Source organism: Rhinolophus sinicus, linkage group LG03 (genome assembly GCF_036562045.2).
Source record: "Rhinolophus sinicus isolate RSC01 linkage group LG03, ASM3656204v1, whole genome shotgun sequence".
Taxonomy (NCBI): domain Eukaryota; kingdom Metazoa; phylum Chordata; class Mammalia; order Chiroptera; family Rhinolophidae; genus Rhinolophus; species Rhinolophus sinicus.
In genome coordinates this window covers 155,389,084-155,414,197 of record NC_133753.1, presented here as the reverse complement: position 1 = coordinate 155,414,197, position 25,114 = coordinate 155,389,084, and the positions used below count along the sequence as shown (strand labels likewise).

Genomic DNA, 25,114 nt, shown 5'->3' with positions numbered 1-25,114 from the left:
TTATTTGTTTTTGTTTTGTTTTGTGGTACTGGATTGGTCTTAGCAGTATCTGTATACACTCATTATTTTTTCAAAATTTATTTTTTAGTATAATAGAGATATGTCAAGAGGACATAGTATGTAGCTTGAAGGAATTCCCTCTGGGAAAACTGGCATAATTTGAATATCAAAATGGTTAATGACAGAAATGGCTATAATATACTAGGGAAAAAAATATATTCTGATATGAAAATAAAAGTGGAAAGGAGAAGGAAAAGCTCCTCTTTACAGAAGAATACTGACTAGTAAATGAAGAAAGAATTTAGAAAATTACCATTTTATAACCATCATAGTAATAATTTAGTCAAGAACCATAATCTCCTAGTCCACATTTATATTTCCTCTCTCCGATAGTGAGAACCCAGGTTCCCAACAATCCCAATATTTTTACTCATTTGTTCAGTCCTGCAATACACACACCAGTTTCAATATTGCTGTACCATTACCACTACCAATAGCTTATTAAGTTCAAGATTTCTTTGCAATTCAATTTTTCTTATTAGAAAATGTCACACTGGGAATACATAGTCAAAATACTGTGCTTAAAATTGGCTTGAATAACTGTTCTAATGTGTGATTTTTATCTATTTGATATAAAGTTGATTTTATATAAAGTTACATTCTCCTTTTTCTGTTTAAATTCAATCTTTTTTCCATGCTTGTTGATTTTATTTTTTGTAAATGGAAACCATTAACATAGTGTAAAAGTCAAAAATACTTAAAGAGAGGTCCCTACCCCTTACACTTGGTTCCCAGTTACCCCTGTAGATAACCAGCTTCATTAGTCTCTGGCTTGTTTTTCTTCTGTTTCTTTTTGCAAAAATAAGCAGTTTCATCAACAAATTTTTAAATCCATTAACATTTGCATGTCTTTTATAATCATTATTTTCAAATTTTGGAAAAATATATGAGAAAATTCTAAAAGATAAATTCATCCCAAGAACATTTCTTCCCATTTCCTGCTTAGACTTAGAGGAAGTATCTTGGTTTCCTTTACAAAGGACATCAGAAAAGGTGAACAGTAGGGAATAGGGAGAATGATGGAGGCCAAACCTAGGTATGTGACTTAGGGGGCTAACCATCATCAAATTCCTTAAAATGTGTATTTTTTGGTTTGAACAGCAAATGAGAAAGCAACTAACTAGCTCCAGTTCTGATTCTCTTGTCACTGATATGATCAAAATAATCAGCGCAATTATAGTACTCCTTAGACTAAAAACAAATCTGATCACGTTGCCCTCTGGCTTAAAATTCTTCCATGGCTCCCCATTGCCTTCAGGCTAAATCCCAAACTTATGAAGTCTTCAGTAGGTTGCCCTCTCCGGCCTTGCATCTCATGTGCATGAACACACACATACAAGTGACTCCCAACTGCTTGGTTCTTTATTCACCCTCATATTTGATTTGCTCACACTGATCCTACTTGAAATGCTCTTCCCCACATAGACCAGGATGTCAGCTGGATGGGTTTCACTTTGAGCCCTAGGAAAGCTTCTTATACTGCAAAGCTTCCCATGTCTGAAATTTGGGTGTTCGGTTTGTAACAAGACTTCCAGAAATTGCAACTATAGTTGATCCTTGAATAACATGGGTTTAACTGTGTGGGTCCACTTACACATGGATTTTTCAATAAATATTGTAAAGGTATTTTCTCTTCCTTATGATTTTCTTTATAATATTTTACTTTCTCTAGCGTATTTTACTGTAAGAATACAGTATATATAATATGCATAACATACTAAATAAGCGTTAATCTATGGCTTATGTTATCTATAAGGCTTCCTCTCAACAATAGGCTATTAATAATTCAGTTTTGAGGGAGTTAGAAGTTATATGTGGAAGAATATATGAGAACATTTCAGTGCCCCTAACCCCCACATTGTTCAAGCCAACTGTACTTGTTACCTAATACAAGAGAGGTGTGAGTTTAGCCTTTGAGCCTAGAACAGTGGAGGAAGGCTCATTGCTGTGACAGTACAGGGCTGTGGTGCATCCCTGAATCCTCCTGATGAAGAGGTCCACTGCCCCCGCACCCAGGGCCTTTCCCAACCCTGAGATCCTATAGCTCGATTGGCCTCATCTCTGCTTCCTTTTTTTGCATTGCCAACCAGGCTAGTAAACAGTCTCCGGAGAGATCTCTTCATCTGACGGCTGTTCTTGCATTTCTATGTCCTAGATCCCACATCAGACCTACATGGCATTATACAATCCCATAAATCCAGACATTTAATCTTGGTCTGGTTCCTTCTATTGTCTTCAGCGCCTTACTTCCACTTGAAGAGACGCTAATAGAGTAGTGATTGTCAGGCTTTACTATGAAAAAGAACCACCTGAGAAATTTCTGACTCAGTAGATCATGGTGGGGCTTTGGGATCTGCATTTCCAGCATGTACCTGGAAAGATGGTCCTAGGGCTACTTTAAGAAATACAATAAGTAAACTATCTGGGGGCTTTCTGTCACCCTTCGCAGGACTAGACCCTCTGAGGGCTAGAGATAATTTTTCTCCTAATTACTCAAAATGACCATTCACCAGACGTCATACGTGGAGTCTAGGCAGGCAATCATCTCCCCAGACTACTGCCTTCAGATGGTCCAGGTAGGAACTACAACTCTAAGATACACTCTTCCAGCTCTTTACCCCAATCATATCCTTTCCGTAAAATAATTTTATTTTTGAATTGTAAATTATATTTTTATTTTCCTCTCAAGTAATGGACATTATTCTGCTGCCTCTCTGTTTATTCACATCAATGTGATTTTTATTAGAATAGAATAATGTTTATGTGTGTATTTCATGTTCAAAGATATTTAGACAGTATACATATTTAGAATTCAGCATCCTACTTGCAGAAATCATCCAGCTAATCATGTATTACCTTCCTTAAAAATATAAGAAAATCAAATTGGGCTTGATATCGATGCAGCTGGTACAAATTAGTGGGAATTACTACCACTCCAAAGATGAGTGGCAACTAGGAGTGGTGGAAACTGTCACGGCCATTCATAAGCAGCGGAGGAGGTCACAGGAGCCAAGTCCAGGTGAGACCCAGAGTATCTGGGGATGGGAGGCTGTTTTCCTCTGGCCTGTGGGACATAAGCATGCTTGTCTTCCCCTCTGAGCATGGCAGTTATTCTGGCCAAAATGTTTGTGGTTATACATATAAAAGTATATTTTTGCAAGTCTTGAAAAATTCAGAAGAAAGATTCTCAAGAAGTAGATAAGGAATCCCAGACTACACTAAGAATTTGGAAAGAGGAAGTGGAATGTATGGCTCAGACAGGGGAATGGAGGATCTGTCCCCCTGGACCATGGCAAGTCCCTGACTGGCCACACCTTGTATGGGCAGTAACAGGTGTAGTGATTATACGTGACGTTCTGGGCTCGTTCTGCTGGAGTTCTACTCCTGCTCTGCCCCTAACAGTTGTGATCTTAGGTGAGTTACTTAGCCTCTGTAAGCCTTTCCCATCCACTTGAAGAGGGATATTTTTAACTCAAACAATTGTGGAGATTGACTAAGGAATTGTTTTCTGTAAGTTGGGTGATAGAAAGAGAATTTTAAGGATGTACACTAAATACCTCTAAGTAGACATCACTATTTTTTTATTGTGGTAAAATATACATAGCATAGAATTTACAGTTCAGCCATTTTCAAGTGTACTATTCAGTGGCATTCAGTACATTCACATTATTGTGCAACCATCACCACTGTCCATCTTCAGAACTTTTTCATCATCCCAAACTGAAGCACTATTATTTTTTTTTGATCCACTAACTGGTTTTGGTCATGTTCATAAATTTCTTAGAATGGTTCCTAATACATCTTAACCACAGGCATAATATAAGGGGTCATGGGGTCCCATTTTAGCTTTTAAATTTAATTTTTGAGCAGTCCTATTTATAGGGTTTAATATTTTATTGCTTTTACACTTTCTTAGAAGTCTCCCAAAGAACAGAGAAAATCTGTTCTGTAAAATATAGAATAAAACATTCTATTTTGAATTTTTATAAATTTAAGATACATTACGGGATCTTAACGATTTTATTTTTCCTATATCTTAAAATGTTTTGCTATTTATCATGTTCGGCATTATTTGATATTACTGACCAATTATTCTCAACCATGCTAAAAAACACTAAAATAATGTGAAATGGAAAAATGATGGAATTGCCTAAAAGGTTGATGTGATAATGAAATAAACCATCATCATTATATCACCCCTCAATTTTCCTGTTGTTTTGCCTCAAGTAGCTGCAGCATCTTTCAAGGGTTAAGAGAAGACAGGAGATACCATCCTGATAGTTTTTTTATCTTTCAGTAAGCAGTTGAGAATCCACAATTTTTATTTTCTATGTATAATGGCAAAAATAAGGAAATTTACAAAGGAAGATGTTTCACAATTATTGAACAAATCAGAAGATTAATGAAAAAATATTTCACATAAATGATATCTCAGACTATGAGTCTTCAGATGACAATATCCTAAATGAACTTTCTCAAACTCTAGAATCAATGAGTAGACACTATATTTCTAAGGACAAAAGGAAATATGGTGTTCTTAATGAGTTAGTCAATCAATAAGAACTTTATCATGCAATATTTTGTAGTCAGAACCTGCACCATCCAATTTTGCTAAAAAGATAAGTGACAATATTCTTTCAACTTTTATGATGGTCATACACTAAAGTTTGCCAGTATGTAGACAATGCCAGTATGTATAAAAAAGTGGGTGGAAAAAATAGATAATGTAAAAACCAAAAATTTTATTGACTTCATTATTCTAATTGACGTCTATAAATCTGAAATGTTTTGCAATTATGGAACAAAGATGGCTATCCTCTCAAAACTGTGAGCCATCAAAGTTTTCAAAAGTATTATATTTTGATGATGTAACTGCAAGAAGATAAAAATCAGAAGTAATGATAAGCTAAACCTTTTAGAGAGGTGTTTGAAATCTGGAATCAGTATTTACAAGATTTATATGTTCTGGAATCATACATGACAGTTGATGACTAGTTAATGGCATTCAAAGGAAGTTTCCCATTACGTAGAAGATACACACACACACACACACACACACACACACACACACACACATCTTCTAAACCAGGAAAACAGAATAAAAAATTCAGATTTGCTGTTTAGATTTTTATTAAAATTTCTAATGAACTGGTTTTTCACACTATCTCTTATTTTACTTCTGTAAATTACTCATAAAATGACTTAAAAACATAAAAAGGGTTCATTGACCTCAAATGTTTAGAACTATTCCTGGTATACCAAGGACTAAACACTCAATAAAATCTTGTTTTTTATTATCATTATCACCATCATCATCATGAGTCCACAGGGTTTCATCAAGTCCTAGGTTTATTCTGAAAAAGAAACCACATCCTATGTTCCATTGAACAATAAGAAGGACTCATAAACACCAGCAGGTTTGAGGCATCCTGTTACCACATGTAGGACAGGAGGGTGGCCAGCGTGCCTTCCCACTGTGGCATGCAAAGGCAGATCTGTGGGCCTGATGTGGCCATTCACATATGAGCCTTCTTCCGGGAGTGTGTACAGGACACAGTGCAAAGCCAGCCAAGATGCATCATTCTCACTGACCACCACCCACTTCCGCTGATTCACATGGCACTGTGCTGCCACCCAAAGCCCTGGTAGTATACCTTCCATGACTTTTAGGAGTTCAATCTTTTTTAAAAAAAAAAATAAAATATGCCAAGTTCCTTTCAATCAAAGGCTATGACTAGACAATGAAGGAGGCTATGGAAAGTGACTATCTGGCTAGAGAAGAGAGTGTCCATTAAAAAAGTCATATAATTGACTACAGGAAAGGACACCAAGAGGGCCACAGAAAATAGAAATAGAGAAATTTTCATAGTAATGGAACAGAAAAACATAAGAAAGTGGGTAAAGAAGAAAACTTGGAGCTTCAGATGTCTGTGTAGCTATATCCATCTAGATAGATAGACAGACAGACAGACAGACAGACAGATAGATAGATATGATATATAGATATATAGATATGGATATAGATATAGATATATCTTCTAAACCAGGAAAACAGAATAAAAAATTCAGATTTGCTGCTTAGATTTTTATTAAAATTTCTAATAAAATGGTACATTTATAATGTGTGTGTGTATATATATATATATATATATATATATATATATATATATATAGACACACACACACACATATAGTGCCAAAAAATTGTATACACATTTTAAGAAAAGAAAACTGTATTAAATTGTAATACTCAATATATGCCAATAATAAAAGATGAATACAAGTCATGTTTGACTTCTGCAATTACAAGAGGTGCTCGAAGTGATTACCATCAGCATCCACACACTTCTGATAATGGTGAACTACTGCTTGAGCAACGTTGACCAAAGTGTCCACTTGTATACATTTTTGTGGCACCCCTGGTGTGTGTGTGTTTGTGTGTGTGTGTGTGTGTGTGTGTGTGTGTGTTTTAAATTACTAAACATGACCTTCTGGTCACACTGTCCCATCTAAAGGAGAACTTTACAGTCACAAAAGGGATCCCTCAGTGGGAAGAAAAAGGACCACAAGGGAGAGGTCGGTTCCCATATAGTCATATACTCAAGTAGTGGCCAAAGAACTACCTGAAATGCACACTGCAAAAGTCATTCCTGAGTTGGGAGAGAGGAAAACTGGATTCCCTCTAAGGTCCCTTGCATCTGAACTCAGGATAACACAATGGTTAAGGGGAATGAGTAGTGGAATCAGAGTGACTGGGTTCAAAATCCAGCCTGGAATTTATCGAGGGACACTATTTTACCTGACTAAATGTAATTTTCATCATTTGTAAACTAGTAGGCAAGTGGGGGCCAGTAATGACAATGGCACCCACCTGATCAAAATATCTTCTGTTTTCCCCTACAGATCCCTTGCACTCTCCACTATCCTCCTTTCTGCCCCAGGAGACTGACCAGTATGAAATTCCTCAACAAACTCCTGCTCCCACATCCAGCAGGAGATTACAGGAAGGGAGCAGGGTGAGAGCAGGGTATTGCAGCCATTGGTTCACTCCTGTGGGATCCTATCTTACTGGCTGTGTCTTTCAACTAAAGGTCACTGCTGCTCTCCAGGAAGCCCTATCTATGTAACTCTTTCCTTCTGGATTCTGGAAATTGCTCCCTTCTCTCAACCCTTCAGGCCCAGAGATGATTACATCTCCTTTGTTACAACCCTGAGGATATGACACTATCTCTTATGGATCTCTACCCTTGGTCTCATTTTGTAAGTAGTCTATTTATGAAACCCTCTTCTAATTATCTTGAGTATCCACCTGTGCTTTGCTGGGACACTGACTCTACTTTAAGGGTTGTTGAGAATATTAAGTGAGACTGGCACTTAATAAATGATCATGACCATGACATTTGTATCCTCCTTTCTCTTGTCTCTCACTCCTCTTTCCACCCATGATAGCCAGTTCCTCTTCTGAGTCTTTAGCAGAGGAGTCAGCAAACATTTTCTGCAAAGGGCCAGAGCATCAATATTTTTATTTTGGGCTTCATGAGCTGTCACCACTGCTTAACTCTGTCCTTATACAATGAAAGTAGCCATAGACAACATGTAATGAATGTGCGTGGCTATTTTCCAATAAAGTTTTATTTATGAACAGTGACATATGAATTTCATATAATTTTCATGGGTCATTAAATATTATTATTCTTTTGATTAGTTTTCAACCATTTGAAAGTATGAAAACCATTGTTAGTTCTCAAGTCACACAAAAACAGTCAACAGTCAGGGTTTGGCATATAGGCCACAGTTTGGCAACCCCTGTTTTAACAGTTCTAAAATTTAGCATTTCTGCTACACTGGAGAGCTTTGCTGCTCCAAATTATCATTCCATGCTTTTTTTTCCCTATTTTCCTTTTTTTTTTTTTAAAAATAAGACTCTATAAATTCATCCTTTGAAGCCAAAGCTTACTTGCTCTTTCCCGCCATCTTTGCCATTTGGTTTCCAAAACCCTGTCCCATAGCACATTTGAACCTTTCCCATCTATAGCACCTTCCAGGGACAATGTCCTTGAAGCTGTTTCCACACTAGAAACTCACTCCAGCGCTGTTTCATCCAGTAAAAGGTACATCCAGGACTAGCCCAGTGTTATTCACTCTATGGAAATAATACAAAGTCTGGTGTATTTGGGCAACATTGAGAAGATGAGGTTTGTCTTTGCAGGATTCCACCTAATTATGTCCACCATGGGCTGGTACACATCCAGGACATGTCCCAATGTATGATCATTTACCAAAGTGATGATCAGTCTGTCCTCCCTCCCCTTCTCCGAGGGCCAATCTGATCAGTCAGGACAAAAGTGCCAGTAGATGCTAAGGTGTTTAATCCACTCCAAAAAACATACAATGACATACAAGCAAAGACATTCTTGAATTTCAGTGAGTCTTTTCAAAATAATTCCTTACCTAAAGCAGTGGTTTTCAACCCTGGCTACACATTAGAATCACCTGGAAAGCATTTTAAAATGCTGACGTGAAGGACTCACCCTACAATAATTGAAATTTTATCTGCAGCTTTAAAAAGCTTCCCAGGTAATTCTAGTACAAGGTGAGGCTTGAGAATCATAGACTTGGAGGAATGGCCAAGGAAGAAATTTTCAGGCAGGTGAAAGAGGTCAGGACTTGCCTGGTCACTCATGAACCCTGTATTTTTCTTACTCTGCCATGCAAAGCCTCAGAAAAGAAGACAGTTTTGAGTATGGGATAGAAATGCAAGTTATTGTCCACCTAGTTTGCATTTTGCTTTTATAAATTACCTTTGTTGATTTATTCATTCATCCAACAACATTTATTAAGCTATTTTGTGCCAGGCACTCTGTTAAACACTGCAGATACAAAGACGAATACGATAGGTATGGTCTCTGCCCTCATGGAGTTTACGTTCTCATGGGTGGAAACGGTAGGGGGAATAGAACTAATTACACCAGTATTTTTTAATGACAATTATGGTAAGTTTTATGAAGTTCAGGGTGCATCTTCCAGGGAGGTCTCCCTCACTTGAGGGAGATCAGGGAAGGCTTCCTTGAGGAAGGGATACTCTGGCTGGTCTTTCAAGCATTAATAAGAACTAGTAGATAAAATGTGGGGATGACAGAGGGAACTACGTGTGCAAAGGCCCTACGGTGGGTGGGTAGGAACTTAGAGTATTTAAAGAACTGAAAGAAGGCGGTGTGGGTGAAATTCAGAGCAAGGGAAGCATGGTAGGGCACATGAGGACCCTGTCAGGCAGGGCCTTGGAGGCCTTATTAAACACTGTATGTTATTGCATTTGTACTTTATTAATATCTGCATTTTATAGACTGAGAGCACTAGGAACATGCTCAAGTTTCCATCACTGGAAAGAGGTGAGGCAAGTGCTCAAACCCACTTCTGTTTAACACCAAAACCCGTGTCCTTCCTGCTGCCTATCTGTCTCCTTCTGCAGTTCCTTCCACCTTCTGAGGGGAGATGACTCATTAGGAACAGAAACTATAAATCAAGTCTGTGTTTCTGTATAGAATCTCCATAGAGGAATGCAGTATCTGTGCTTATATATAGATAAGAAGAACAAAAGAGAAAGGAACAAAACTATTAACTTCAGGGAAACTGACCTTCACTCTTTGAAAAAAAGACTTGCCTGCACTCCTAGCCAGTCTTTTGCAGAATTCAAAAAGGCTCCTATAACTGGTCTATAACATAGTTTAATCAGATAAAGTCATTCATTGAATCATTTATCAGTATTTATTGAGCATTTATGTGCCAAATACTAGAGACATAGATGAAAATACATGATCTCAATACTAGTGGAGCCTACAGTCTTTTCTAGAAGAGAGTAGAGAAGCAATGCACTTAGCTAAATTCAAATCAGAAATTCCTAAAGGTTAATAAGAGATAGAAGAGAGTGGTAATATTTTACACTTAATATTTATTTCTAACAGGGTTATCTCTTTCTGCCCCGCTCTTTTACCCCAATGTTTTTCAAACATGACCACCCAAAAATACCAAGGTCAATAAAAATCGCTGGTATTTCATAGCTATGGGAGACCACCTTGTGAAGATTGAATTATAGGAAATACTGTATTGATTTTTGAAAATGGAAGTCAGATTGATTCTGGCCAGTACCTCAGGTAAACTTCTTCGATCTCGATTAAAATGTTCAGTTTGTGTCTAACAATCAAGGAGGCACCTCAGCACACTTTCCTGAGACCCAGGGGGAGGCTGTGGGGAAAGAAGAAGGGTCCATCTTCCCATTCTTCTCCAGGAATCCTTAGGAAGCAGTCAACAATGTGCTCAGAGCAGTCCCACGCATGACCCTGGAGGACCAGCACACCCGCCCCAGTGAAATTTCTGACTGACTCCAGGCTCAAACACACAGTCAGGAGAGGTGGCTGAGCTGGGAGGTCCTTCTAAGTTTTGCATCAAAGGTACACTGAAGGTGTGTGTGTCTCTGTATGTGTATGTGCACGCATGCATATACACATGTACGTATAAATCACCAATTATCCTCCTTCCTTCCTTAAGAGTGAGTTCTTAATCCCGTGGAACTTAACAAAACAGAACAAGAAACTCAGGCCTTCACAGCACGTCAAAGGCCTCTCCCAATACACTCCCCAAGCCAAGGTCCAGAAGAACACCTTCATGGCCTTCTTTGAAGACCACTGAGTTGGAGTGAGCCTAAGAAGAACTTTCTCTTTCTTCCTTTCAAGAACATCTCACATTCCTGGTTAGTCACCTGTCCCTTGAGTAAAGTGTTAAAGTGGCAACAGACTATAAGAACTTTGTTTTCAAGGATAACAAACCTTTATCATACAATACCAGCCCTACAACCATCAACTTTTCTCTCGCTAGTATCTATTTGCTCCAATGTTCTTGTTTTCCTACATTATGACAGACTCTTAATTTGATCAGCCATTTGTCCCAATTCCCTAGATTTAAGTCTATGTAGCTATCTATCATATCCATTGTGATGCATGTACTTGGTAGGTTGTCAGGTACCTCTGATGTGTACATTTGTGTTCTAGATTCACTGCTCAAAGTATAGCTCCTGGATTAACAATATCAGCAGGACCCCAAGGCCTCACCTCGGACCCGCTGAGTCAAAATGTGCTTTTAACATTATCTCCAGGTAATTCCTATACACATTAAAGATTAAAAGTCACTAAGACGTAGAGAGTCCTCTGTCTAAACTGTTAGGCACTCATCACACTCCTGAATACAAGTTAGAAGTAAACCATTAAAAGTTAACTATGTCACCAGGATGGGATTTTATAGAGAGAGAGAGAGAGAGAAAATAGAGAAGAATTGGTTGTTGTTACTATTAATATCTTGACTCCAGAATTTATGTCCTTTATATGAAGTACTTGGAGACTCAATGACACTATGTATTTAAATGATGTAAGTGCCAGAGAAGTTTAAAGAAAGGAGAACTTGATGTGGTATTTCCAGGTGGGAGGAAATACCACATGGAGAAAGTAGGACTTGAATTAAGGAGAAATGGATAAGATGTTGCTAAAATATGACTACTAGGGAAATCTTCTAAATCCAAAACGGATGGATTGAGTTGTCAGTCATTTACCAACCATGGGAACTTTAATAAATCACTTATTTTCTCTGAGCAGTGATAAAACCAGGAGGGTGATGCAGCACAGCGGAAACCAGATTTGGTGTCAGATGGACCGGGCTCCAATTCTATTCAGACTATGTTACCTTGGAGCAGTTAACCTTACCTGGTTTATATTTCCCAATTAGACTTTGCTGAGCCTCACTTATCCTACCTAAAAATGAGAGTAATACCTAAGAATTGAATTACATAATATATCTGAGAATTAAAGGCGAGTATACAAAGTACCCAGGTTAATGTCACATTATACATGGTCAACCAGTATTACTTAACCACTTCTCCTCCCTCCCTCCTGGCAAAGAATTGGGCCAAGACAAATATGAACTAAACCTGGATCTGAGTTGGCAAGGACAATCCAGATTAGGAAAGTCATGAATAGTTCAAGCTTGATGTGGCGGGAAGCAAAGACCATTGTGCAAAGTAGTATTTTAGAAAGATCAGCCCAGCAGTGTGTCCACAGTGGACTAGAGAGGCGGGTGATCGTTAGTGGAGAATTGCCAAGCTCACTGAAATGCAAAAGGGACTTTGCACCCGCTTTCGCAGCACATCTGACCACATCTGTGTTGGTCATCTGTCTCTGCTCTCAGATCTGCTTCTGAACTTCCCCAGCTCTAACCTGTATATTTGGGGACTGGAATTGTTGCCAACTGGTTTCCATGTAGGATCAACCAGTGGAAGGCTAGAAGGCTTGAAAGTGAGAGGAGGAAGGAAGCGGAGATGTTTATCCTCCCTGCCCTGTCTAGGGTGGCATCTTAGACAGTGCTATTTCTCCTGGGAGCCTCCGGCTCCATCAGGCACCCTTGTCCTCTGTGCTCCAGCAGGCAGCCTCTGCAGAGCTCCCAGCTCTGCCAGCAGCCCCAGCTCTGGGCTCTGGTAATACCTCCTCCTTCTGTGGTCCATCCAGCTTCAGGGCAGGAGCAGCTTCCAGCCATTGCCAACCTCTGGATTGCTGTACCCTCTCCTCTTTGGCTTCTCAACTTCACCATCACCTGGGTAACAATACCAGTTTCCTGTACTATATTTCCTCTATCAAAAACCAAAAGTGGTTTATATTTCCCAATTAGACCTTAACTGACATAGCATCTAAATCAAATCTCAGATTACTTTTGTATGATTATGTGAGTTTTGGAAAATATAAAAATATAAGCTACATAGTGATTGATTTACCAGTGAAGAGTTGGAGAGAAATTGGGGTCAGGATTCTCCAAACCAAAAATATCACAGATCCATTAATTCAGGATAATTATTAATCTGTGAATGTAGTAGTATCTATTAGAATGTCACATTTAATTTAGCATTTGCATGGGGGATCTGGAAAGGTGAATAACAAATGCAGAAATCAATTCCACAGATATAATTGGGAGATTTTGCAAATACCCAAAAGGATGGTGAAATGGTCCAAAAAAACACTGGCAGTTGCAGAAATATGGGAAGGATATAGTGGTGAAACTCATAAAAATGCATAGCTAGATCAAAATAGCAAAATGAAATACAGCCTGGAAAACATACATTTGTATAGGTAAGAGACAATAATCAAAAACAGAGATATTCCACGGGTAGGAAAGAAAATAAGAAATGAATAAAAGTAAAGAAGACCGAGAAGTGACAGTGCAAACTTGGTTGTAATTTTGCAATACGATGGAGGAAAAGAGACTAGTTATTTTAAGCTTGAACAATAGACACCGGATGGTATTTTTTAAGCACCCCCTCAAAAAAAATTATGTTCTCTCTCTCCCCAACTTCCAATCACTTCACTCAATTCATAAAGTATTGATTAGGCCATACTTGCTATGACTTACCTCAATAACAAAAATGAGAAAAATATTAAGAATTGCAAGAACTCTGGGAAATAAAATCTGAAAAATAATGAGCTGGAGGATATGAATAATAAAGGAAGTTATAAGAGCCAGATTGGCTGAACAATCATATTTCTAGCACAGACCCATAGAAATCAGGCATATTGTGTAGGACAAACAAATTCCAATTAGAGAATACATTTCAATGGTGACCTAATTATCTAAAGTCCAAGTCTCATTTTTATGGGATGAATCCAGTGAAGTAAAATAAATTCTTGGAGACAAAACTACTTTTTCTAATAAGGAAATTTTCTTCCTCTTTCTCTATGAAGTCCCATATGTTCAGAAAAGAAAAGCCCAGTATGTTATTTTACTTTGTTCAGTTTGAACCTTAAATACCACTTCTATAAGGATAATATTGACTATAAGGGGCCCAGACAGTGTGTTTCTATGTGGTCAAGAAGGGTTTTCTTTCAGGGAAACAGAAGTTCAAAATAAGGACAAGAACTCGCGACTCTGAAAGGATACAGCCAGCACCATGTAGCAGCCACCAGTAAAAATCACTTGCTCCCAAGTAAATTATTAGGTGAAAAAAGAGTGAAGGATTAAAGCAAAACACTCACAGCTCCCTGTTAAGCTGGGCTGTTATAATCTAAGTATTCACAAGAAACCATTTTAGAATTTAGAAGGGGGTGGGAGAGAAGCAACCACAGTCAACTGTAATATAGTAAGGGTCTGTCACATGATCCAATTACAGAAATGCAAGCAACCCAGGAATTATGTGGTCTATTCAAGCCTGCAGGGAGTATGAACAAAGAATATAATTATACATCAAGACTGTTGATTAAACAATTACTATTTAAAGCAGATATAGATTTAAAATTAATTTGCTTCTGCATTCCGAGGATTTGGGGACTGAGATAAACAGTGTTTGAAGTTTAATTATCCATGTGTAAGATGAAGGGGCTCATTTCAATTTGGTTAGCACTGCAGAGCGTTTTGGGTGGTGTAAAAGGAAGAATCCGACTTGGCTGCAAGTGCCGGCACCGCCGAAACGTGTGATTAAAGTGAGCAAGGAGGCTCGCTCAGCTTAATCCCCACAGAGTGTGGTAATATCACAGGAGAGATTGTGCAATTGCAAATTAATATTTAAATGAACATTAGTTTGAAGTTTACCTGGAGGGGCAAACACACTATCTCTAAAAGAATGCCAGCCAAAGAGTTCCAGACTCCACAACCATGAGATCTGGGGAGTGGAGACCTTCACGCATGTTTGAGCAAATAGGACATCTACCTGCCAGCTACTCTGAATGGAGTGATTCTTATCGGAGGCCACGTGTGCAGTGTCCCAGGGCAGAATTGCAGGGTTGAGGGGTGGGCAGGGTGAAAGGGTGAACTAGAGTTAGAGTACAAGACAATAAACAGAGACTAGAAAATTCAAGTTAAAGAATGACTGTTGAGATGCACAGAATTGTGTCTGCATTCACACAGCGACATCAAAATGCATGGGAACAAAATTTCCAGGCATCAGACCCAACTCACCACCCTGAGGGAGATGTGCTCAGTGACCCGTTTGGGCTCAAAGGCCAACACAGGAGGGTGCTGCATCGTGTGGTGAAGAGAATGGGCTTTAGAATGGGACATGCTTGAGTTTAAAGGCCAGCTCTATCCTTTTCCAATTTTGTGACCTTCAGAAGCGTTTGGCTCCCCGAGTCCCTTCCCTTTCATCAGTGAAATGACTTTCATTCTTTCCTCGTTGGGTGACTATAAATATTAAATATGGTAATGAGGGCAAACCTCAGAGTGTCTTCTCCCTACTTAAAATCCTCACGGACTCCCTTTTTAGGTAAAGATGAGTCTCCTTAACTTGGCCTGCAGGGCCTGGCAATGAAGTGACCCCGCCCACCCCACCAGCCTTCTCTTGCTTTCCCACCCCCACCCCCCTCAACAGTCTCTGCACTCCAGCCATGCTGGCCTTTTTTCAGTCCTCTATTCTCTCTTCTGCCTCTAGGCCTACCCATTTGCTTCTCCTCTGCCTTGGAACACTCTCCTTTCCACTCTTCAAGCAGTTAACATCTATTTATTCTGCAGATTTTACCTCATGTTATCTTGGGTGGCTGTTAGAAGCTCAGGCTCTAAAGACAACCCATCAGGTTCAAAATCCAAACTCCACCACTCACTATTTGTGTGACTTTTGCCACCTAAGAGTCAGCTTCCTTCCTGCAAAACAGACATGAATACTAGTACCTACATCAAACAGTTGTTGTAAGATCACACGACAGTACATGTGACAGTCCCAGAACAAAGCCTTGTATGTGGGGAGCACCAGAAAATGGCTCTTGTCAGTCTCCAAAGGCCTCCCTTTAATATTACTTGTCACGGTTGCAACTGTATGTTTGTGTGATTATTTCAATATGCCCAACGCTCCACTAGAATGGAAGCCCCATGAGGGCAGGAGTTTGCCAAGGTTTAGTCCATATGATAGATTCAGTTCCTAGCAGAATAGATACTCAAATATTTGCTGAGAAATAAATGAATGAAAACGCTAAGCATAGTGCCTGGCACATAGTTGGCCTCAATAAATACTAGCTTTTAAATCACCTACAGATAATGCCAATCAATAAACAAAAAAGTTAATATTCACATTACCCAGTGGTTCTCAACATGTTGCCCCCCAGGGACCTTTGCCTATGTCTGGACAGGGCAGGGAGGGGAGCGAGAGGGCTGCTACTGGCATCTAGTGGATAGAGGCCAGGGAGGCTGCGAAACACCCAACGCCCAGGGCAGGGAGGCTGTGCATTTCCACAACACAGAATTATCCAGCACAAAATATCAATAGTACTGAGGTTGAGAAACCCTGAATTTTGCCTTCTGCTGTTTTTCCCTAATTGCTTAATTCACCAGTTAAATTACACCAGGCAAGTCCGGCTTAAGGTAATCACTCTTGCCTTTTATCCTGTCCACTCCTGTGGCTACAAGTCTATTCTTGCCTCTTCTTCTATCCCCAAACTCTGTTAGCCTAGCTGGATAGTCTCATTCCTCCTCATCCCTGTGCCAGGTGTGAGATGGAAATGTGGAAATGTGGGTGAGACTGAGGAAAAGCACACACTCCAAGACATCTCCCATTTTGATCACTCTTCTGCATCATACACGTATTCCTGTTTTCAGTAGAGCTATCAACAGAAGCCAAATGGTAAGCACCACTACTTGACTTTCAGGACAGAGCTGTTTCAAATATGCTTCAGAAAATTTCATGTAGCCCCTCCACAAAAGGGGGAGGGGGAACTGGCAGGTACAACCTCTCCTGTCTAATACAGAGGTTGCTCTAAGATGCAAGAGAATTTGCTCCAGCATTAAATGCTGTGCTCAAAAATTATCAAATGTAATGTAGATGAATTATAGGATCTGAAAAAAAAAAAAAAACCACAGGATAATGAAACAAAATTGTCCTGAAGTGGCACCCAAATGATGTCAAATGCACAAGTATATACAAATGCTGGAGGTTAATATAAATTTTAAACCTTAATACTTAATCAATTGCATACAATGACATTTTCACAATGGTTAAAACTATGTCAAATAGAAATTACAAATGTTGGTGAGGATGTGGAGAAATTGGAACCCTCCTACATTGTTGGTTGGAAGGTACAATGGTGCAGCCACTGTGGAAAACAGTGTGGCAGTTCCTCAAAAAGTTAAACATAAAATCACCTTATATACCCAGAAATTCCACTCCTGGATATATACCCAAAGGAATTGTAAACAGATAAACAAGAACATGTACAAACATATTCACAGTAGCACTATTCTCAAGAGTCACAATGTTTGAAACAGGCCAAATGGTCATCAGACAAATGTATAAACAAACTGTGCTATATTCATACAATGGAATATTATTCAGCCATAAAAAGTATTGATACATGCTACATCATGGATGACCCTCAAAAAAAAAAAAAAAGGATGTTATTAAAGGAAACTCACATATGATTTCATTCATATAAAATATCCAGAATAGATAAATCCACAGAGATAGGACACAGATTAGTGGTCACCAGGGGTTGGGGGAAGCAGAGAAATGCAAAAAAACTTTAATGGATAAGAGTTTTTACCCATTAATACAGATTACAATCTCATTTAAATTAAGATGGAAATGTTTTGGAACTAAATAGGTGTGGCAGTTGCATAACACTGTGAATGTATTAAATGCCACTGGATTATTCACTTTAAAATGGTTGATTTTATGTTATTTAAATATCACTTAACAAGTTTTTTAAAGTATGCCAAAATTGCACAAAATTGACAAACACGAAAAGAGACAATACCTCAAAATGGAAACAGATGTAGTAGCCTCAGGTATTGTAAGTGACCTATTTTTGCAATCTTAATATAACTATTTTTTAAGTAATACATACTGGTTATAAAAACTTTGAAATATATATAAAAGCACTAAACAGAACATAGAAGGCACTATCAATGATATTTCTAGTTTTTCAAATTATTCTTTAATATCAATATTAAATTACCTTTGCAATAAAAAAGAAAACAAGACCCTGTGCATTAAGTAAGATAATCCCACACAATTGAACATTTATTTCTGCCAAAGCTTGTTTCTCTCTATGGGCAGAGGCTGGGGGACCAAGAGTTGCCAGGTAAGCAGTTAAGTCTGTGATTTTTTTGGCTATGGCCTCTCTTCTATCCTCCCATCTATCCCCGACCAGTGTGTCTGGCTCTTCTCAGACTGGCAAATCTGGTCTCCATGGGACAGAGTTTGAGAGGGCCTCCTTCTCCGTGCCTGAGCCATTGACCTTCCATGAAACAGACTGGAATTGCTATTTCTCCCACCCGCACAGTCTCTTTCCTGCCCACAGCAAGAGGTCTCCATAAATCACTACACTATTACATTCGGGGAATAGAGAAATGGCAGCTTAGGACCCTTGACTTCATGAAATAGATCATTATCTCCAAAATATTTGCATTTGATGGTGAACTATATGTCTCACCTGCCATCCTTCGAAACCTTTTTGAGTATGAACAAAATGAACAAAATAAAAAAGCAACTGAGAAGAGCAGAAATCCCGTGTCAGCATCTGCTTCCTGGGATCACCCCTGGGTGTAGCTGCCAAAAAACAGACACTGAGCTTTGAGATTTGTGGCCAGTAGTGTTGGGATGGGGGAGAGCGGGGAGGGCCCTCTTAGGAACAAGATCTGTGAGCAGCCAAGAGCAGCAGGATTGGGCTGAGAAGAACTTGTTTGGTGACAAAGAGGCAACAGAGAACTAGCCAACCCCACAGCGATGGCCCTTCAGAATGGTCCCAGATTGGGGCCAGGGCCTGAACCTTTGTACCCCCAAATTGGCCAGTCACTGGATGTGGGCTGCCTCCTCTGGGAGGGCTCAAAACCTTGGAGGAGGTGGCTGTCATCTTCACTTGCTTACTGATTCACCAAGGGCGACACAGCTGGTGGCCAACAGAAGGTGAAGAAGCAAGCACCTAGGTCCTGGGGGGCAGAAGTGGCTCATCACCCCCAGCAACCAGCTGAGCAGCTGGAAAGGGAGCTGCACTCACACTGGCTACAAAATCTATGAACTAGCTTGGCTCAGTGCTGAATAGATATGTCACCAGTAAACCGTCAACTATCAAGGACTCACGTGGTAACCAGCACTGGGGTGCTACTGTCTCTAAGAAAAGACTCAGGAACACCATCCTGATTCACAGATCCAGAGGTTTGGGATTTGAATATTCACTCTTACCTTAATCTATCGATGGCTTCTCTCTCAATCCAAATTTATCATCAGAACTTCAGTGTCAGTATCCCACCTCTTCTTTCAGTAGTTGCTCCTGTTCTTACAGCAAGACTGCCCTCAATGAGTCACCTCTTCCTGATTAAAAAGACCAGATTTAAAGATGTGTAAGTATCCTAAAGATATTTGTTTCCTAAAGAAACTGATAGGACCAAAAGGGACCCCCCCCAAAAAAATGGTAAAGGAAATAAAAATAGATAACTGTCAGAATGTTGAGAAGAAAGGCTCGTGGATTTTCCATTCCTCCCTGGCATGGCAGGTCTATCCCATGGCTAATGGAAGGTATTGATGCTTCTCCATTTCCCCAGGGAACTTAGTAATAATGGTTTCCCCCAAAACAGCTGCTTAAGGAAACATGACCACAGCAGTTAGATAGAAGAAGCCCAGCCAGCTGGCCTTGCCGCTGCTTCTTGATGTGCACGATATGCAGACCCACAGAATCCACAGCAGGATCCCACAGAATAACACAACCAAGAGAAGGAAAGGGGAGAAAATATTTAGTCAAATGCTCATTGTTCTCTCGTTCTGTCTTGCCATGACATGCAAGCATGAAGTGAATTATGTTCATCTTACACCAAGCAAAACACTTCAGGCTTCTTTACATTGTGTGGTTTATTTCTCAACCCAAAGCCTGCTCTCGTCAAGACTTTAGAGCCCAATTGCCTAGAACGGAGTCTGGTTTTACTCTGGGTTATATACAGCTGGCTATGGCCTCCAAGTAAGGACTCTATAGAAGTGGAATTTCAGGTCTTCAAAAAGGTACATTTCCATATGAGCCAAAGTAGCCACCAGATGTGAGACACTCATACCCCAAGTTCTGAGAAAATGGAAACGTCAAGATGCTCTCATGAACGATTTGGTATCATTGAATTTCTCCTGGGACACTGTGTCCTGCCTGTAAATATTACCAAATCCAATTCTAGGTGGCTTCTGGAAAAAGGCAAGTAGTCAGAATTTATTCAGGCCAACATCTGGAAGCATACATGTTCCACAGTTACCTCTACGAAAGAGAGAAGTCACCCACCCACACTTTCCTCTACCAGCCTAAAACCTTCACAGCACAATATGTCTCAAAGATACATTAAGAGAGCACCACAAAATTGGACACTGGCTGGCAGCCGTCATCTCCCAAACTTGCCAGACAGGGGTATTTTTTTAGGGCATTAAGCATCTAATGGCCATAAATACTTCATTTAGTGCTTTTTTCCTAATGCATTGCAAGAAGTTCACTCTTCAACCCTGGATTATGCCAAGAATCCCATTTCAACCTCTCATCTAACATCTGGAGAAATTTCATCAAAATCTTTTATTAAGCTTTTCCCCAAATGCTCAGTGCTTACAGAGTATTTTGCAATAATTTAGTAGCCTTCTCGCAAGTCACCACCTAGAGAAAGGAGAGTGCCCTCTTACTATCAATGCTTACATTGCAGAGACAGACCCTGGAGACACATGGGAGGTTCACAGCTAGTTGCCAAGATCTTTTTGGAGTAAGAAATGAAGCGCAAGTCTAGACTTTCAGACCTCTACCCCAGGGCCTGTCCCACAGACAGGGAAGAGATAGCTGACTCCGCTGAGAAGGGGACCAGTGACTGAGGTGTCTTCCCTTTTGGCTGGTGGCAGTTCTTGAGTTTCCTATGTCTGTATACTTTCTTATCCAGAAAAAGGTCTATACTTAAGTGTTCGAAGGTTTTGCTTATCAGCAAGAAGTGCCATATTAGTTACCTAACATGTTGGTAAATTTTCATGGTATGTAGACAACCTGGTATCACCTACAAAGAGAACAAGTCCTGAAACAACAAGACCTAGGACAGGTAAGTTTGGATAATTGGGCTCAAAAGGAAGAGTAGAATGATCCACAGTAGGGGGTGATCTAGGACCCAAAAATGTGGAATAGTAAAGGGGGTAGCGATGGGAGTGGGAGCAAGGGGATGAAGGTACCAGACCCTTGGCTGGTTTGAAATGAAGCAGGAAGAAGAGACAAAATAAAAACCAGGTGTGGCTAAACTGACAAATTTGCCTGGGACCAGCACTGCCTTTGCTAGTACACAAGGAGGAGACACCAGCAGAAGGGTGATGTGACTGGTTGGCAGGTAATGTTTTTGACACCCTGCCCTCATCGGCATGACTATTAAGGGAACATAAGCTCTCAAAGAGCTGTGGGATTGGGTTGAGTATTGGGAGCAGAGCGGGAGGAAAGATGGGAGAAAGTGTCAGAAGTTCTCCAGGTTGGGAGGAGTGAAGCAGGTCAGAGGCCCTGGAATTTTCCACTGGGTGTCCAATCCTGGATCCATCTCCTGGAGGGCATGCCAGCACAGTACACACAGCAGCCAAGCATCTATGAAGGCCTCTCTGAGCCCATCTGGGATCTCTGGTCTCAGAGGGAAAGAGGGCACGCGAGGAAGAGCTGGCAATATCAGATGGCCCTATCCTGATCCTGGTGTGAGAAATACGTTTATCAGCTTCATAACACTCTTCCCATTTCTTATCCTCTCTCCCCACATCTCGTCCTGCTCCCTCTAGGACTGCCAGGGCCAAATTGTTGAGACGTATGGTTCACTTCTTTGACAAAATATAATAATTGAGTGGTACATTGATAAATCTTACTGAAAAACAAAAAAAATTAAATATTCAAAGTGGGCTATAGGTTCCTTTCTACATACATTCTACATTTTAGCTTCACAGCTTTTCATGGTCTTATCCTCACTTCCTGGAACTCTCAAATCTTCATGCGGATCTCTGGCTGCTTTAGCTTCTATCACAATCCACCCCAAAGGGACAGGGCCAAATGTTCCCGACCTTTTCTGACACCCTCTCCTGACAATCTTTCCTACGTTAAAACTTACTGTCCTGTGTTCCATTCCCGGAGGACTTTCCTCAGTGCTGTTGATTCTGATAAACTAACCCATTCCAAGAGGAAACCATTGCCTTCTGGTTTGTTGAGAGAATCCAATGAGATAAATCAATATATATGGGAAAGCATTCATATTATCTTTTTCAGCACATTAGTCCTCAAAGGTAACAAACTGACATTTGAGTAGAGACTGTGAGAACTGTCATCTAAGCAAGCGGTTCTGTTCAGGGGAATTTCGGGCATCAGGGCAGGTTGGTATGGGAGAGGGGAAGTGAGGGAGAGCCTGCAGCTGTTGACTCTCCTCCACTCACATTTTATAAGCCACCTGCCCACTCCTCCTGTGCTTGCTGCCCACTCTATGGCCAGTCCATATTTTGCATCATTCAACTGAATCTGGAAACAACTTAGCTTGATCTGTAGTTAATAAAATACTGATGAGGGGCACAAGAGCAATAATGTACAGTTAGCTCCCAGTTATAGGAAACAGCATGCCTTCGGGCCAAATATCTTAAAATCTTCTGCAGTTAGCAAAGAACCATTATTTAGGGACTCAGTCCCCTAGACAGGGGCAGAATTGCTTTCGTTTGGAAGAATTGGCTCTGTCACTTTCCATCCCTGTGATATGGGACAAGTTGTTCAGCTTCTCTGAGTCTCAGGTGCTTTTTCTACAAAATGGGATGAATACATCTATTTCACCAGGTTGTAAAGGATTCACCAGGTTGTAATTAAATACTTACATAATCTACACAAACCACATAACTTGAGGCTTGTTATTAGTAAACATGTGAACATAGCAGCCTTTCCCAGACATTTGGGGAATGGAAATATTCAGTCTTCACAAGGTACTCAAAGATGACTGTGTGATCTGCATATTAGTCAAGAGACTTGGAAACCACTGCCTTTGAGAATTTCACGTTGCCCTTTGCGATAGCTGGCAAAGCCGTGAAGTGTCTCAACACCTCCGGGACAGGAATTTCTGCTCTAGAGATAGACATTACCTGTCTCAGGCAGCTCCAGAAACAGAACAGAGGGCCTGGCCACCCCTGCGAGAGGACTTCTCCCTCCTACCAAGCCAAGGGCATACTGATTACCTGTCCTTTTCCTGACCTCACCCTTTTCCACCCACCCACTTCCCTATCCCCTCCTGGCTGTGCGAGCCTGTAAGAGCCTGCCTAATCTCAACTCGGGGAGTGCTCTTTGCTGTTAAAACACCTTGCCCAGCTTAATCAGTAACCAGCAGCCCTCCACTGCCCGTTCGTCGCCTGCCCTGACATGAGTTCCTTTGCCTGCCAACCGGCAGATGTGACTTTTTTAGGAAGATTCAATTCCCAGCTTGTGCCCTTCTTCCAATGACAGCGTCCCTCTCTGAAGGTTACCTGTCACCAGCATTCTTGCTCATGAATGCAAAGTAAAGTGGGTACTTGCTCTGACCTTGGAAAAGCACATCGTTCTGTATATGAGTTCTAAAAAAGGGCATTTGACATTTGCCATCTTATTTGTGTCAGGACTAAGAAAAGGGAGCCCCACCTGGCAGGTTATCCTCTTAGGTTCACAGATGTGGCTTGTGAATGGCACTTGTCAACTAGACCTAGTGATGCTCTTCAGCAGGCGTGATGTGGAGAAAGTGTTAATGAAATCCTGCCTAACTGCAGAAACACATTTGAATAGAATCAAAGGCATATGTGGGATTTTTTTTCTCTCTACTGTCTCCTCTGCATATATTAACCTTTTGCCAGCTTTAAAAAAAAAAAAAAAAAGGCACAAAACTAGGATGATTCACTCATTCAATCATTCTTCAAACATTTATTGAGCACCCATTATGTACCAGACCTGAACCTAGCACTAGAATACAAAAATAAATGAGGCATAGATTATTTTAGGCAAATAATCTATTATTCAACATTTTTATGCTGAGAATCCAAATTCTCAGTTTGTTAAAAAACAAAGCAAAAAGACTACATGCATTTCTGGACCTGTGCGTCATTTGGAAACAGGCAAAGGGAAAGGCAGACAGAGCAAATAGAAAGTTAGCTAGGCATGGGCTAGCTATAGACTTGGGAACATGTTACAAAGGAGGAAAGCAAGTTGGGTTATGGAAAGAACACATACAAGTGACCAGAATGGAGGGGATGATCTTGGGCAGTCTTTTAGAAGGAGAGTGCCCAGACTTGCCATCGTTTGTGAAATAATCCATCACGCAATGGCCAAGTTGGGCTGGCCCTCCTCGTCCAGACTCTACCCCATGCCTGACACCACTGATAGTGAAATCCAGGTGAGCCCTGCTCTGCTGATAATGGTGCGAGGCACCATTTAGCAGAAGCTTCCTGATGCAGAGCTTTTAGAGAATTCAAGGACTCGCTCTGTCATCATCATCAGAAGTACATGTTTCCATTGCTGAGTCAGAAGAACTAAATTGGAGCTGGACCGGGAACAAATGATGAGTCAAATGAAAGACTGCAGAGCACCTCCCCCCCCCCCCCACCGCTGTTAAGATTGCTGGGACATGGTGTGGAGCACCCCAGCTGGGGCCCGTTCATTCATGCAAGAAATGGTTATGGACCACTTTTCATGCTTCAAGAACCGTCCTAGGTGCTGGGGACAGAGCAGTGAAGCAGACAGACAAAGCCCCATTCTCATGAAGCTTCCATTGTGGTGGAGTGAGACAATATGAACAGAATAATTTAAATTATGATAACAGGGAAGAAGAAAGAAAAAAAATTAGCTAAAGTATAATGTATGGAAGGCACTTATACTGGTCCAGACTTTATAGCAGTCACCAGAATCCACTCTAACTAGTTTAAGCAGAAAGGGATTCTATACAGGGAATTCAGTGATTATGAAATTGTTAAAAGGGGCTAGAGGAGCACACTCTAGGCTGACCTCTCAAGAACAATCCCCAGCCTGTGTACAATCGTTAAAAGAAGCTGTTGTATTAGGAGGGCGCAACACTCCTGCTGACTGAA

At 40.4% G+C, this 25,114-nt stretch overlaps 1 long non-coding RNA gene across 6 annotated transcripts in view; it reads right to left on the bottom strand.

Moving 5' to 3' along the window:
• The window catches only part of LOC141570698 (uncharacterized), a 401,214-nt gene that overhangs the window by 242,445 nt on the left and 133,655 nt on the right, over positions 1-25,114 (bottom strand). For all 6 annotated transcript variants that reach the window (XR_012495111.1, XR_012495110.1, XR_012495109.1 and 3 more), the window contains one exon: positions 19,250-19,378. This is a non-coding gene — a long non-coding RNA (uncharacterized LOC141570698). The remainder of the gene's footprint in view (positions 1-19,249; positions 19,379-25,114) is intronic.